Below are 15,944 nucleotides of genomic sequence, written 5' to 3' on the forward strand. Positions count from 1 at the left end.
AGAAAGGCCAGGAACGACTGAGAAAGGAAAGGAATGACTGGGAAAGGAAAGGAATTACTGAGAAAATAAGGAATGACTGAGAATAGAAAAGGAATTACTGAGAAAGGAAGGAATGACAGAGAAAAGAAAGACTGCGGGAGTGACTGAGAAAAGAGAGAACGACTGACTCACTTTCCTGTTTCCACTCAAATCTATTGGAATTCAATTCGAATTTGAATTCAACTTGTATGCACTCAACCAAACAAGACTTATGCACCAGCATGAATGCACAAACATGTTGACCTTATAATAAATTTTATTTTCCCGTGTTATAAATTTCTTTTAAATGCAGGATAAATTAGAAAAACCTTGAAAATTTTATTTGAGCCAAAATAAATTCCTTAAAATTTGGGAAAATTACATTAGGGTGTTACAAACCTACCCCCCTTACAGGAATCTCGTCCCGAGATTCGGATAGGCTAGCTAGCAAAGAGATCGGGATATGTCTTCCTCAGCTCATCTTCTTGCTCCCAAGTAGCCTCGTCCTCCGTGTGATGACTCCACTGCACACGGCACATCTTGATCTTCTTGTTTCTAGTAACTCTCTCGGATGTCTCCAGAATCTTTACTGGATGCTCGATATAGGTCAGATGTTCCTGCACATCCAACCCTTCTATCGGTGCTTGCTCTTCTGGCACCCTCAAGCACTTCTTCAGCTGGGACACGTGGAACACATCGTGCACTCCCGAGAGATTGAGTGGCAACTCCAAACGATAGGCCACCTCACCTTTCCGTTCCAACACCTTGAACGGACCAATGTATCGAGGAGCTAGCTTCCCTCGTACATTAAACCTGCGGATTCCCCTCATCGGCGAGACCTTCAGGTATACATGATCACCCACTGCAAAGGTCAGATCTCGACGACGCACATCCGCATAGCTCTTCTGACGAGTCTGAGCGACCCTCAGATTTTCTCGCACCTGCTGTACCAGCTGTTCGGCCTCCTCAACAATATCCGGACCAAACACCTGCCTCTCACCAATCTGACCCCAATACAGCGGAGTCCTGCACTTTCGACCATACAGGGCCTCAAACGGGGACTTCTTCAGACTGGCCTGATAACTGTTGTTATAAGAAAACTCTGCATACGGCAGGCATTTATCCCAGCTGGTACCATACTGAATAGCACAGGCTCGAAGCATATCCTCCAACACTTGGTTGGTTCTCTCTGTCTGCCCATCTGTCTGAGGATGATAAGCAGTACTGAAGCGCAGCTTCGTATCCAACGAATCATGCAACTGCTCCCAGAACCGTGAAGTGAACTGAGATCCTCGATCAGATATAATCTTCTTAGGAACACCATGCAGACAGACAATCCTGGAGATGTACAACTCTGCGAGTCTAGCGCCGGAGTAAGTAGTGTTCACCGGAATGAAGTGAGCAACCTTCGTCAAGCGATCCACTACTACCCATATGGAGTTGTACCCTTTCTGAGTACGAGGCAAGCCAACAATGAAATCCATAGTGATTTCCTCCCATTTCCACTCTGGAATCTTCAACGGCTGCAATAACCCTGCTGGCCTCTGATGCTCTGCCTTGACACGCTGACAAGTGTCACAGATAGCCACGTACTCCGCAACGGAACGCTTCATCCCATACCACCAGAATCGTTCCTTCAGGTCGTAATACATCTTCGTGCTGCCCGGATGGATAGAATATGCTGTATCATGAGCCTCACTCAGAATCAACTTCCTGAGGTCACTCACATCCGGCACACATATACGACCCTTGTACCACAAGGTACCCTGATCATCCTCCCTGAAATGAGGTGCCTTGCCAATCTTGATCATGTCACGGATCTCCTGCAGCTTCTTATCGTCTTTCTGATGCTGCCTGATCTCTGCCTCAAGAGTGGGTTCTGCCTCGAATGTTGCACTCGAGGTATGATGCAAGAAACCCAGACTCAGCTGTTCAAACTCCTCACATAACTCCTGAGGCATCTGAAAAGCCATGGCCATGTTAACATAGCTCTTCCTGCTCAGAGCATCTGCTACAACATTGGCCTTGCCCGGATGATAGTGAATCTCCAGGTCATAATCCTTGACCAACTCTAGCCATCTTCTCTGCCGCATGTTCAGCTCACTCTGGGTGAAAATATACTTGAGGCTCTTGTGATCGATGTAAATATCACACCTCTGCCCAAACAAGTAATGCCTCCATATCTTCAGAGCATGCACAACTGCGGCTAACTCCAGATCATGAGTGGGATAATTTAGCTCGTGCCGGCGCAACTGCCGCGAAGCATAAGCTATCACTCTGCCTTCCTGCATCAAAACGCAACCAAGACCATCCCTCGAAGCATCACAATACACTGTGAACCTCTTGCTCTGGTCTGGCAGAGTAAGGACTGGTGCCGTAGTCAACCTCTTCTTCAGTTCCTCGAAGGCACTCTGACGCTCATCAGTCCAAGAGAAATCCACACCCTTCTCTAGCAAGGAAGTCAAAGGCTTCGCAATCTTGGAGAAATTCTCAATGAACCTCCGATAATAACCTGCTAAGCCCAGAAAAGAGCGGACTTCCTTCACCATCTGCGGTACAACCCAGTCAAGCACATCCTTCACCTTCCCGGGGTCCACAGCAATACCTCCCTTGGAGATAACATGACCGAGCAACGGAACCTCATCAATCCAGAACTCGCACTTGCTAAGCTTGGCATACAGCTTGTGCTCTCTGAGCCTCTGCAACACAAGCCTCAGATGTTTCTCATGCTCTGCTTCTGACTTGGAATATATCAGGATATCGTCAATGAATATCACCACAAAGGTGTCCAGATAATCCATGAATACCTTGTTCATCAGATGCATGAAGAAAGCTGGAGCATTAGTCAAGCCAAAGGACATGACCGTATACTCGTATAGCCCATACTTGCAAGTGAATGCCGTCTTCGGAATATCCTCAGAACGAATCCTCAGCTGATGATAACCCGAACGCAAATCAATCTTCGAGAATACACAAGCACCCTGAAACTGATCAAAGAGATCCTCAATACGGGGCAATGGATGCTTGTTCTTGATGGTGACTGCATTCAGATCCCGATAATCGACGCACATTCTCTTCGCGCCATCCTTCTTCTCTACGAGCAAAACAGGAAAAGCCCAAGGAGAGAAACTGCGACGGATATAACCCTTAGCTAGCAACTCATCGACAGTCTTCTTAACCTCCTCATGCTCGACGGGAGCCATACGATAGGGCCGCTTAGCAATAGGAGCTGTGCCAGGCAAGAGATCAATAGAAAACTCAATGTCGCGATCAGGCGGCATACCTGGCAAATCATCCGGAAAGACATCCGGAAATTCAGACACCACGCGAATACCATCCGTGGGTCTAACCTCCATCTGATGAAGAAATCCAGAAGGCTCTGTGGCACTAACAGTGACCTCCTGACCATCCGGTGCTGACAGAAGAACAGTCCTCTGAGCACAATCTATCCGGACTCCCCACTTAGCAAGAGTCTCCATCCCGAGGATCACATCAATGCCTTTGGTGTCTAGCACCATCAGATTCGCACTGAAATCTACCCCCCTTATGGCCACACTGACTCTGGGACAGAAGACATGAGACCTCAACTGCCCTCCCGGTGAAGATACTAACATGCACCTCTTTAACGTGCTAGTAGGAATGCCATGATGCTCAACAAAAGACCGGGTGATGAAAGAATGTGTAGCACCAGTATCAAAAAGCACTGTAGCAGGATGGGTGTTGACCATGAACGTACCAATAACCACGTTAGGAGCTTCGGCCGCTGACTCGGCCGTCACGTGGTTCACCCTGCCCTGAGCTGGGGCCTTGGGCTGAGCTGCACGGCCCTGCTGTCCTGCCTGTGCCTTCCGAGGGCAGACGTTGGCGTAGTGCCCCGGCTCGCCGCAGTGGAAGCACACTCGAGGAAATGCAGCGGCCTGCTGCCCGGCAGGAGGAGTGGGCGCTCCCTGCCTCTGAGCTGGTGGAGCCGGAGGCGCTGGAAGCCTCTGACCCTGTCCCGCCTGCTGTTGCTGCTGAGGACGAGGCGGAAGCTGCTGCCGCTGCTGGTACTGCTGGGGCGGCCTCTGCTGCTGCTGCTGTGGAGGGTACTGGTAGCGGGGACGGGTGTTGCTGCCCGAAGAGGATGGAGCCATCTTCCTCTTCTTCTCCTCAATCTCCCGGCGCTTGCGCTCGGTGTTGAGGGCCGCGTCAACCAGCTGGTTGAAGTTGTCGAAGCGGTGGTTCAGCAGCGCATACTGGATGTGATCATCCAGTCCCTCCTTGAAGTACTCCTGCTTATCGCTATCACGAGCGACGTCGGCAGGGGCATAGCGGGCAAGCTGAAGGAAACGGTCACGATACTCCGTCACCGTCATCGATCCCTGAAATGACAACCACAGATAACAAGGATAGAAGTCGCTCGATATGGTCAGGTTTACGAAAGAGATCAAGGATAGATCAAGTTCAAAGAGATTGCGGAGAATTCCATTCAAATTTACCTGCTTAAGGGCACGGAACTCCTTCTGCTTCATCTTCATTATGCCCTCAGGAATGTGATGGTTCCTGAAACGCTCACGGAACTGGTCCCACGTGAGAGCCTCACGATCCCGAGCTGGGTAGGACTCCCACCAGTCAAGAGCGGAGCCTCGCAGCTGCCCGGCTGCGTAAAGGACTCGCTCACGGTCGTCGCACTGCGCAACAACCAACTGGCGCTCCACCGAGCGAAGCCAGTCGTCTGCCTGGAGTGGGTCCGTGGCGTGAGAGAAGGTCGGAGGGTGACCTCTCAGAAAATCCGCACGCCTGTCACGGGGCTGAGGCGGCGGAGGAGGCGGTGGCTGAGCATGGATCTGCTGCAGAGCCTGAACGGTGTTGTTCAGGGTAGCCATCATCTGCATCTGGAGCTGGAAGAACTGCTCCGGGGTCAGTGGTGGCGGCATCGGCAGTGGCTGACCGGTACTCTGGTTGTTCTGCTCCTGCTGGTCAGAACCGGAACCGGTGCGCCTTGTGTTCACCATCTGATTGCAACCAACAAAATTTATGAGAATAAGATATCGCGCAGCTGCGGAAATGAAACTTCGGAAAGATATATCAGAGAGAAAGGAATATAGGTTTTACCCCCAACGATCTAACTCAAATTTTTATTATTTAGTTCAAGTTGGGTTAGGGTCGATTTGCATGAATAAATTTAACTACTAAACTATGCAATCAACCAAAGATCCAAATCAAACATTTGCACAATAACAAACATTCAATATTCACAACTTAGTCGAGTTTATCACACTACTCGACTAACACACTCGTTCTAGCGTATTTTTATCGGGACAACCTAGGCTTATAACTTATAAGATGAGGCGACCCAGGCCAACGTCTACGGAGAGCTCAAGCTACTTCTCAGAAAAGGCGGGGAAAACAGCAAATCGAGCGATTAAGACTCAAGGAATAGAAGCAGAAACATGATGGTTGAGGATTTGCGGAGGCAAGCAAGAGAAAAGAAGTCCTAAACTCGACCAATTCTATCTAGGCTTCGTCCTACAGTCGACACGGCTCTGATACCAATCTGTCACACCCGATTTATAAGAACATAAATCGAGCAATCATATATGCGCCAGGATCAAGTCACGCATATATACAACAGATTATCAAGATATCACAACACATGTCACGAATAACATTAATATAAATCGTAAATAAATCATGAATAAATTATTTATTTATAACCGAATCAAGAATCGGTTCAAGAGTTGCGGAAGCGTAAAAGAAATACATGAAGAGCGGGGCGCCACAGGGACGTCGACTGGGAGACAAACGCCTAGAAGTCGTCGAAGCCGCTGACGTAGTCCTCCACGTTGCCGGGCACTGAGCAGCAGTCGAAGATATCCGAAATAGAACAGAAGAGTAGAGAGGCAAGTGTGAGTACAAACTCGTACTCAACAAGTATAACACGAGCATGAGGCTCTAAGGTTAGCTGACTCAACTGCATTAGCTTTTAGTCTTGGCAAATTTTATTAAAGCTAATTACTACAAGTGGATGAATTACCATAACCCAAATTGCATAAGAATTAACCAATATTAATTAAGAACTACTGAGATCCACCCAAACCAACCACCCGGGGAATCGCCCTCGTCAAAGGTTGATAACCCCACTAATCAAAAGGAGGATCTGGGCCGCTCATGACTGTGAGCACAGCTGATATATCAGTTTTACACTCTCGAAAGGTTGCACAACTTTACCCACAAGTCGTGAGCTACGCTAGTTGTTCATCACACTTCCTTAGGTGAGATGGCTAGCAAGCACACTACGAGACCGTTACAAAGGATCACGTTGGTAAGGTGTAACCGCTAAGAATTCTGGATCAGCGACGATGGGGCCCACCTCCGGGGGTACAAGACACACAGCACAGACCAAGCCGGAGGAGCAGGGACCATTGAAGCCTACCACCCCTCTTGCCCACGCAGGTAAGTTACTCCCGAACCAAAATGACCTAATTAGTAAGTCAAGACCGTCCCATTCCAGTCTTGTGGTTGCGCGGTTGTCCCAGGTTGTCGCTCTATGAACCGGTCCTTATGGAGAGTGGCCAACCAAGCACTAAGCACCGTGCTGGCCCCCTAAACCATGTTTCTAACAAAACATCTTTTAAGGACGCACAAACCACTCAAGCACACAGCACAGAGGGTCGGCTCCAGAATTAAGTTGCATATAACCATTAACAAATTAATTAAAAAGGACCAAGTGTGTTATAGCGCAGCAACCTAGCACAACTAACCACAATGCAACCCAAAGGATATATATATATAGGATATAAAGTGGCTAGGAAATCCTTATAGGCATACAGAATTTAAATGCAGTATGAAATTGTATTTAAAAGTGATAGGAGGTTCATGCTATACTTGCCTTCCTCGTACTCTCCCGGCTGCTGCTCGAACTGCTCGGAAGACGGCTGCTCCTGGTACTGGTCCAAAGGCTCCGCGTCTACTCACGATCATCAAGCATAGTCCACACATACACACATGCACAAACAATAGCAACTATAAAAAAACAGTACACCAATACAATAGAACAGCACATAAAACTAGCCTAGAACTACTCTACGTGTTACAACGATCGCGTGGATATAAAGAACACCTAAAACGGAGCTAAAACGTGAAAACTACGCTTAAAACAAGTTCTAGGGACCTATTTGCGAGAAAAACAGGAAAACCAGGGCTTCTGGACAAAAACTGGGGACTTAAACGTAAATAAACCCTAGACTCGGGGCTAGCGCGAGAGAACACTGGATATGGACTGCGGGTTCAAAAAAAATACAGGAAGCTCAGGGGTCTAAACGAGAAGAAAAGGACCTAACCGTAATTATTTTTGAACCACGGGTGGACTGCGGGTTGATTCCCAGGAAACTCAGGGGCTCTTTAACAAAACTGCCACGGCTGAAGGGGTACGCGACTTCTAATAAGGGCGGTTGGATCTAAATCGAACGGTTCGGACGCCTTCCGGTTCGGACGGTCCGATCTGAACAGCGGAGTTCGGACGGTCCGATCCGATGGGCTCGCGGGGACGGCGGGTTGATTTCAGACAAACACAAGGACTCTTTAGCAAACAATGCCACGGCCGAAGGGGTAAGATCTGTTCTGGCTCTTAGATCCAGATCGGGCGGCTCAGATCGCGGCTCGGTCCACGGCTCGGTTCACGGCTCGGTTCAACAGCTCTGGAACGGCGGGGGGTCGCCGGAGACGCGCTCCCCGCGGCGGCGCTTCGCCGGAGATGACCAATCTCGGTCATCTGGGCCTCATTTGGGACGAGGCCAAGCCCTGGAGGACGGTGACGGCACGGTTAATCCACCTGAGCTATCAGCGTGGCGGATCGGGGCTCGGGTCGACGCTCCCCACGGAGAGAGCGGCTCGGGATCGCCGGCGTGCCGTGGATGGGTGGCTGGGGTGGTTTACAGGCTACCAAATCTAGCGCAAACGACTACCCGAGATGACGTATTGCTCACCGAGGCGGGGATTGGCCGGAGGCGGCGTGCGGAGGCGTCGCTGGTGACGGCCGGCGGCGGAGGGGGTCGGGTTCCCGTGGAGGACGATGCCGGGGTGGCCGGGCCCTCTGGATGGCGGAAATTGCTCCGGGAGGTTCCTGCGAAGGTGATGGGGGTGTCAGCACGGCACAAGGGGTACAGGTGGCCGGCAATTTCACAGACGAAGCTCACCGGCGTCGACGGCTCGGGTTCCAGCAGAGGCAAGGCGGCGGCCGCGGTTAGGGTTCTGGGTCCAAATGGTTGGGGGCTGCTCTTTGTAGGGCGGCGGCGGTCCCACTGACGTGCGGGCCCGAGGCGAGGGAGCTCGCCGGAGATCTCGGGGGAAGTTGAGCGCCGGGGAAGAAGAAGGAGAGGGGGAAGGGCCGACAGGTGGGGTCAGGCTGAGGGAATGACTGAGAAAGGCCAGGAACGACTGAGAAAGGAAAGGAATGACTGGGAAAGGAAAGGAATTACTGAGAAAATAAGGAATGACTGAGAATAGAAAAGGAATTACTGAGAAAGGAAGGAATGACAGAGAAAAGAAAGACTGCGGGAGTGACTAAGAAAAGAGAGAACGACTGACTCACTTTCCTGTTTCCACTCAAATCTATTGGAATTCAATTCGAATTTGAATTCAACTTGTATGCACTCAACCAAACAAGACTTATGCACCAGCATGAATGCACAAACATGTTGACCTTATAATAAATTTTATTTTCCCGTGTTATAAATTTCTTTTAAATGCAGGATAAATTAGAAAAACCTTGAAAATTTTATTTGAGCCAAAATAAATTCCTTAAAATTTGGGAAAATTACATTAGGGTGTTACAGTGCACATTGGCATAGCCGATTTGTGTTTTTAGCAAATTAGTCAATCTGTGAACATCAGCAGGTTAGCCGATCAGGGTATGTAACTATTTGATTGTGCATTGGTAAACTAGTTGAGAGTGTGAACATCGGCCGAGCTAATAGGTGCGCATGCGTTAGATTTGTGAATCGGCACAAGTAGCCGATTCCCTATGCTGTACTGGTTGTGCTTAGCCGATAAATACGTTCTCTATTGGATGTGCCTATCTGACTCTTGACGAGAGTGTTAACCGAAGTAATCAGTGTTTAAGTGGTTCGATGATATTAACAAATAACTGATTAACGCATAGCTGGTATGGTGGTCTAGATCGGACCAGGTCGGTCAGGGCACTAACATCGAATCGGACCGATAGGGTGGTTAACATCGGGCCGATGGGCTTTTGCCGATAGGGAAGAAGTCAAAAGGCTCATGGTTGATAGGGTTACGCCTATCGAAAATCGGCTGAACTAGTAGCCGATTGCTAAGCCTAGTTACAAAAGTGTATCAACTAAGTAGTCGACACACGAGGTAGACTAGAACCTTTACATAGGAAGGGCTCTGACAAAATTGTAATCAAGTCCAAAGCAAAGGTATGAGCATCCATATGAATAAGGGTTAATTAATCATCACAAAAAGTCTGCCATAGGGCAGCAAGTACATCAGGCATGGTGCACAATTTATCTTTAGTCAATCTATGGCAAGGACTTTGGTTACCAATAGCTAATTAAGTTTAGCGTCACACAAATAGTAGGCTAAATATAAATCAAACATTTCACGTTTGAATTAGACCCCTCTTATGCTTTAAAGTTGCACAACAAGTCTATTTAAGATTCAAATAAGCGGCACAAGAAACATATTGCAATAACAAGCACACATGACTAAATATAACTTTAAATGGATATGCTTAGCTATTTCTTCTATAAAACAAATTGAATTGATTAATTTAAAAGAATTTAAGTTACAAAGCAAAATTAGGTTTGAAAATTCCACATCAATTCACACTTAATCTATAAAAATTGTATACCAAAAATCATGATCTACAAAGTTAACATGTAGGAGCTATGAATATTACACTCTCTTATCTTAGATTTAACATAGATTCTAAACTATTTGGTTTCATATCAAACTCACTTAATAGAAGTTGTAGAGCTCAAAATCTAGTTTCTAACAAAACTGGTTTTGCAATTTTTAGAATTTCCTACTATTTTCTATTGATTTTACAAGTCAGCAGCATCACTTCACATGAAATAATAAGTACCCTTACATAGAGGTCCTCAAACTCTACTGTTCCTATGGGTCTAGACTTTGCAGAAAACACCCTGACCTTATCTCAATTGTTGCACAGGGTCCTTCTCATGAACAGGAAGCAGAGGAGGTGCTCGGTGAGGCTCGGTTCCGGTGGGAGGAGGTCATGCCAGGGGTCGGGAAGGTCGAGCAGCACACCGGGAACTCCTTTTGGTGATCAGGAAGCGAGGAGAAGGGCCACAAGGGAGACATCGGCGTGTGGGGGAAAACTCAGAGGAGCAGGCCGCTCCGGCCGTGCGCTCCGCCGCCTGCACCTGGCCGAACCGCTCGCGCCTGAGCCGCTCTTTGCCTGCGCTGGCTGCCAGCTGTACTCGCGCTGCTTGCCTGCTCGTCTGCTCGCGCCGCGCGGCGCCCACGCCAGCGCGCTGAGCCGCCCCGCGCCAGCCGCACGCTCAGCTCTTGCGGCCGCCACTCGGGCCCCCGATGGCGTCTCCAGCCGCGCGCCTCCGGCTCCTGTGCGCGCTCCCGCCTAGACCGTGCCTCCGCCCCGACCCGGCCTGCCTGCGCGGTGCCCGCTCGCGCACGCCCGGCCCTCGCGCCAGCCGCCGCCGGCACCTGCTGCCGCGCGCGCGCCAGCTCACGCACCGGCCGAGCCGCGGCCGCCTGCCGCTGCTGGGCCCGCTCGCCCGCGCGCTCAACCCGAGCCGCCGCGGCTCGCTCCGCCTGGGCCCGCCCGCACCGCCTGTACGCCTGCGCGCTAGCGCCCGCTAGTGTCGCGCGCGCTCGACCTGCTGCTCGGTCCCTGGGCTGCTGGATCCCACGCCAGTGAGTGGAGGAGGGGTTCAACGGAAGGAAGAACAGAGGGAGGAGATAAGGTTGGAGGAGGGGAAAAGAGGATTTCCTAGTGCTGCTGCCGTGAGCTGCTATTGCCTGCTGAGGGGACGCGCGGATTTCTTTGCAGCAGGAGGTGGCGGGGGCGGTGGAACAGCGGTGGCTGCAGAGCAGAGAACAGAGCGGCGCCAGAGGAGGAAGAGAAAGGAAATTTCCCGAGGACTTGTTTGTAATTTTAGAAAATTACAGGGACCTCTTGGTAAAAAGTAACCACTGTTCTAGGGCTCAAACATAAATGTGACCAAAATGAAAGTTGTACAACTTTTCAAGCTCTACAACTTTGTTTTAGGGTTTGATCTCCAAAACTCAAAATATGAAGTTTTATTTTAAGACTTGGACTAAATTTGAATTTTATAACATCTTTGTCATTGTTAGTATAAATTATATATAACCTTGGGCCTATTCGCAAATTGCTAAGTAAGTCATGATTACTTACATTATTACCTTTTGGCCTTTAGTAATTTTGGAAAGTTACTTTTGTAAATCACCTATTTCGCAATAAAAGACTTGTACTTTTAATAAATTACACAAATACCCCTGTTTCCACAACTTTACTCAAATTTTTACACAATTTAACTCCTACATTTCCAATGCAACTGTTGGGTAAATATATATTTTTACAAGACATAGAGTAAAAAAATATATTTGCAAAACTACCCTTTACTTAATTTGAAGTTACCTCTTATCAAATTACATTTTGCAAAAACAACCCTAATTTTTCCATAATTACAAAAATACCCTTTTTACTTACACTTAAGATTTTCAAGAACTTCACACAAACACACAAAAGTTTTACACTAACAAACATACACTTTACACTATCAAAATATAGGTCTAGCATTACAAATACACGAACTGTCACACCTGCGGAGGTGTACAAGGGGTCAGCACGGCCAAAGGCCCGACAACGGCGAGAAATCAACGCGGCGGAGCAGCTCACCGGCGGCAACACCTCGGTGAAATCTCGGCAATGCAGAGGCGTAGGGCCCAATTGCTGGGCTCGGGAAGCTTCTGGGTGGCGAGGGGAGGCGGATGCGGGGGTTGTCGGGGTCGGGGGCACGGCGGAGCGTCCGGACCACGGTGAGGCCAAGGAGGTTGGCGCGGCGGAGGAAAGGGGTGGCGGCGCTAGGGGTCTCCGGTTGCGGCTAGGGTTAGGGCACGGGTAGGCGAGGGTGCCGGGCTTCGGTTTAAAGGGATAGCCGGTGATCTCGGCATGCGGGCCCGAGGCGAGGGAGTCGCCGGAGATCACGCGGACGGGTGGATCTCGGGAAGGAAAGAAATAGAGGGAGGAGGAGAAACTGATGGGTGGGCCTCGGTTGCTAGAGAGAGAAGGAGAAAGGAGAGCGCGCGGGCGGGGAGAAGAGAAAGGCGCTGACAGGTGGGACCCGCGCATCGGACTGAGAGAGAGGAGGAGGCTGGCGCTCGGGCTGAGGGGAAACTAGGCCGGGGCGCGGCCCACGCGGGGAGGAAAGGGAGCTGGGCTCCGAGGCGGTTTGGGCCGGGGAAAAAGGGAGGGAGAGAGAGAGCCCGCGGGGGGGGGGGGGGGAAGAGAAGGGAGAGAGCCTGTTGGGCTGGTCTGGCTGATGGGCTGCTTCTTCTTTTCCTTTTTCCTCTTCTTTTTCTTTTCCCAACTTAAACTAAATCAAACAAATCTATTTGAATTCAAATAAATTTGAATTCAAACCCTATACACTCAACACATTTAAAACAATGCTCCAGCATGAATGCACAAACAAGTTGATCTTATATTAAATTTTATTTTCTTGTGTTATAAAATTACTTTAAATGCCACAAAAATTAGAGAAAACCCTGGAAATTTTATTTGAGCCAAAATAAATTCATTAAAATTAGGGAAAATTACATTGGGGTGTTACAGGAGAGTACCTCGCTGACAAAGTATACGGGCCTCTGCACTCCAAATGCATGGCCCTCCTTGCTGCGCTCGACTATGATGGCACTGCTGATGACATAAGTTGTCGCCGCAATATAGAGTGGTAGATTTTCTCCCGGCAGTGGTGCTGTGAGGATCGGGGGTGACTGTAGGTATTGTTTCAGATCCTGCAGGGCCCGCTCAGCCTCTTCCATCCACTGGAACTTGTCTTGGCGCTTCAGGAGTTTGAAGAAGGGTAGTCCTCTCTCCCCGAGTCGGGAGATGAACCTGTTCAGGGCTGCCATACATCCTGTTAGTTTCTGCATATCCTTGATTATGGCCGGAGCCTCCATGTCAGTGATGGCTATGATTTTTTCAGGATTGGTTTCAATTCCCCGGTTGCTGACGATAAACCCGAGCAATTTCCCTAATGGTACTCCGAATACGCACTTTGTTGGGTTGAGCTTCCATTGAAACTTTCGTAAGCTGTTGAACGTTTCTTCCAAGTCTGTGATAAAGTCCTCGGGATTTCTGGTCTTGATGACCATGTCATCCACGTAGGCCTCAACATTCCGATGTAGCTGATCGGCGAAGCATATTTGAATTGCGCGTTGATAGGTTGCACCTGCGTTTTTCAACCCGAAAGATATGGTTTTGTAGGCATATGTCCCGAATGGGGTGATAAACGCGGTCTTTATTTGATCTTCTTCCTTGAGCGCGATCTGGTGGTACCCCGAATAGCAGTCAAGGAAACAGAGGAGTACACAACCCGCCATCGAGTCGACGACTTGATCGATGTGCGGTAGCCCGAAGTGGTCCTTTGGGCAATGCTTATTGAGGTCGGTGTAGTCAACGCACATTCTTCATTCATTGTTCATTCATTATTCTTTTTCTTTACAAGGATAGGATTAGCTACCCACTCTGGATGCATTACTTCTTTAATGAAGTCAACCGCGAGGAGTTTAGCTATTTCCCTTTTGATTGCCTCTCATTTGTCTTGAGCAAACCTGCGAAGGCATTGCTTTTTGGGCACAGCTTGTGCGTATACATTTAGTCTATGCTCGATCAGTTCCTTGGGCACCCCTAGAAGATCCGCTGGTTTCCACACGAATATATCTCAGTTAGCCCGAAGGAAACTGACGAGCGCGATTTTCTATTTCTCACCTAAGCCTGCACTGATGATAGCGGTCTTAGATGAGTCGCCCTCCTAGAGCTGGATCATCTTGAGGGCCACGTCACCGGTCGACTGGATGCTCGACTGGCTTGCCTTTCTTGTTGGGATTTCCAGCCCAGCTTGGGAGAGTTGTTGCGCGGCCGCGAGTACTTCTCCTGAAGCATCTGGCACACGCATAGTCGAAGCGTACTGGATGGCCTCCTGGTTGCAGTCATACGACTTCTTCAAGTCGCCTCGGAGAGTGAGTACCCCACTTTGTCCTGGCATCTTGAGAAGTAGATAAATATAGTGCGGCACTGTCATGAATTTGGCCAGTGCCGGCCTGCCCAGTATGGCATGATATGAAGATTCGAAGTTGGCAACTTCGAATTTGATGAACTCGGTACGGTAGTTCTCCCTCGTGCCGAAGGTGACTGGAAAGACCACCGTGCCAAGTGCGTATGCTGCATTGCCTGGGACAATGTCGTAGAAGGGACACTTGCTTGGAATGAGCATGTCCGTTAAGTCTAAGCCCATCTTTCTCAACGTGTTGGCGAAGATGAGGTTGAGACCGCTTCCGCTGTCGATGAGTACTCTGGTGAGCTTAACCTCTGCCACCACCGGATCCAGGACCAGGGGAAATTTGCTAGGCTCCGAGAAGCTGGTCCATTGATCGTCTCGTGAGAACGAGATGGGGACCTCCAACCATCGGAGTGGTCGTGGTACCACCGGCTCGACGGATATGATTTCTCAGAGTAATAGTTTCTGTTCCCTCCTGGAACTAAACTCTTTGTCACCTCCGAAGATGATGTTGATGGTTTTCGAGGCATCTTGGAACTTCGCGTTGTGCGATTTGTCCCCTTGGTCGTCCTCTTCGGGCTCTTTATCCGTCGACTTGTTCTTCTTGTCATTGCTGGGATTGCTGAATGCCCTCCGGAGGTTGTAGAAATCAACTGCTGCATGAGTCGGTCTTCACCTTCGAGTAGATCAGAGAGTTTCATGCTCTTCCAATGCACGAAACGGCCTTCTGGGGTGGAGGTGATCATCAGACCATCGTCACCAAGGCGACCCGCAGCCCCTCGACGTGCCGTGGCTTCAGGTTTCCCGAGTTAGAGTAAAAACTCCAAGTCCTTTTCCAATGCGGAGAGGGACTCGAAATTGTTGGCCTCCTGAGGTTCAGTGGCCGAATTGCGTAGACCGAGTTGTGATCGGCTACGCAAGTCCTCAGATTGGAGCGAGTCCGATCCGAGCGTGGTCGTTGCAGCACGGGGTGGAGTCGCGTTGAAAATGGACTCCTCCTCGATCTTCCTAGCGGAGTCATGGGTCAACAAGTCGTCGAGATTGTCGACAAACTCGTCGAGCTCGCAAAACTTGCTGCAAGAGTTTTCAGCTTCATGACGTCGATGGTGAGTCGATGGAAATCGCTCTCACCGTCTGCGACGCATACCCATGAGCCGAAAATGAGCGTTGTGCCCTCGGGGAGCATGGCACTAGTGAACTTGAATGATGCCATCGAGTTCGCCGGTGGATCTTCGACGCGGTCCCCTACCTGGCGCGCCAGCTGTCGGTGCTTTACTGCCTGCCCACCGAGAGGTATACCCGAGGTGGTGAGTTTTAGGTAGGGTGTCACCGAGATCAGGAACTTGAAGGTGTAAGCAACACAAGGTTTAGACAGGTTCGGACCGCGATGTGTGTAATACATACGTCCTGTTTGGTGGTTTGTATTGCCTTGGGTGTTGATGTGTTTTGAGGGGGTCCCTGCCCGCCCTTATATATCCGGGAGGATAGAGTTATATGAATCCTAGTTCGGCACTAGCTTAGGAATCTTACTCGAGTACAACTCGAGTAGCTTCCTTCTGTATCGACTAGTTCTAATTCGCATGCGAGTAGAGTACAACACAGATAAGCTATAGGACATGTCCTATCCCCTGTTCC

This window comes from Panicum hallii, chromosome 4 (genome assembly GCF_002211085.1).
Source record: "Panicum hallii strain FIL2 chromosome 4, PHallii_v3.1, whole genome shotgun sequence".
NCBI lineage: Eukaryota > Viridiplantae > Streptophyta > Magnoliopsida > Poales > Poaceae > Panicum > Panicum hallii.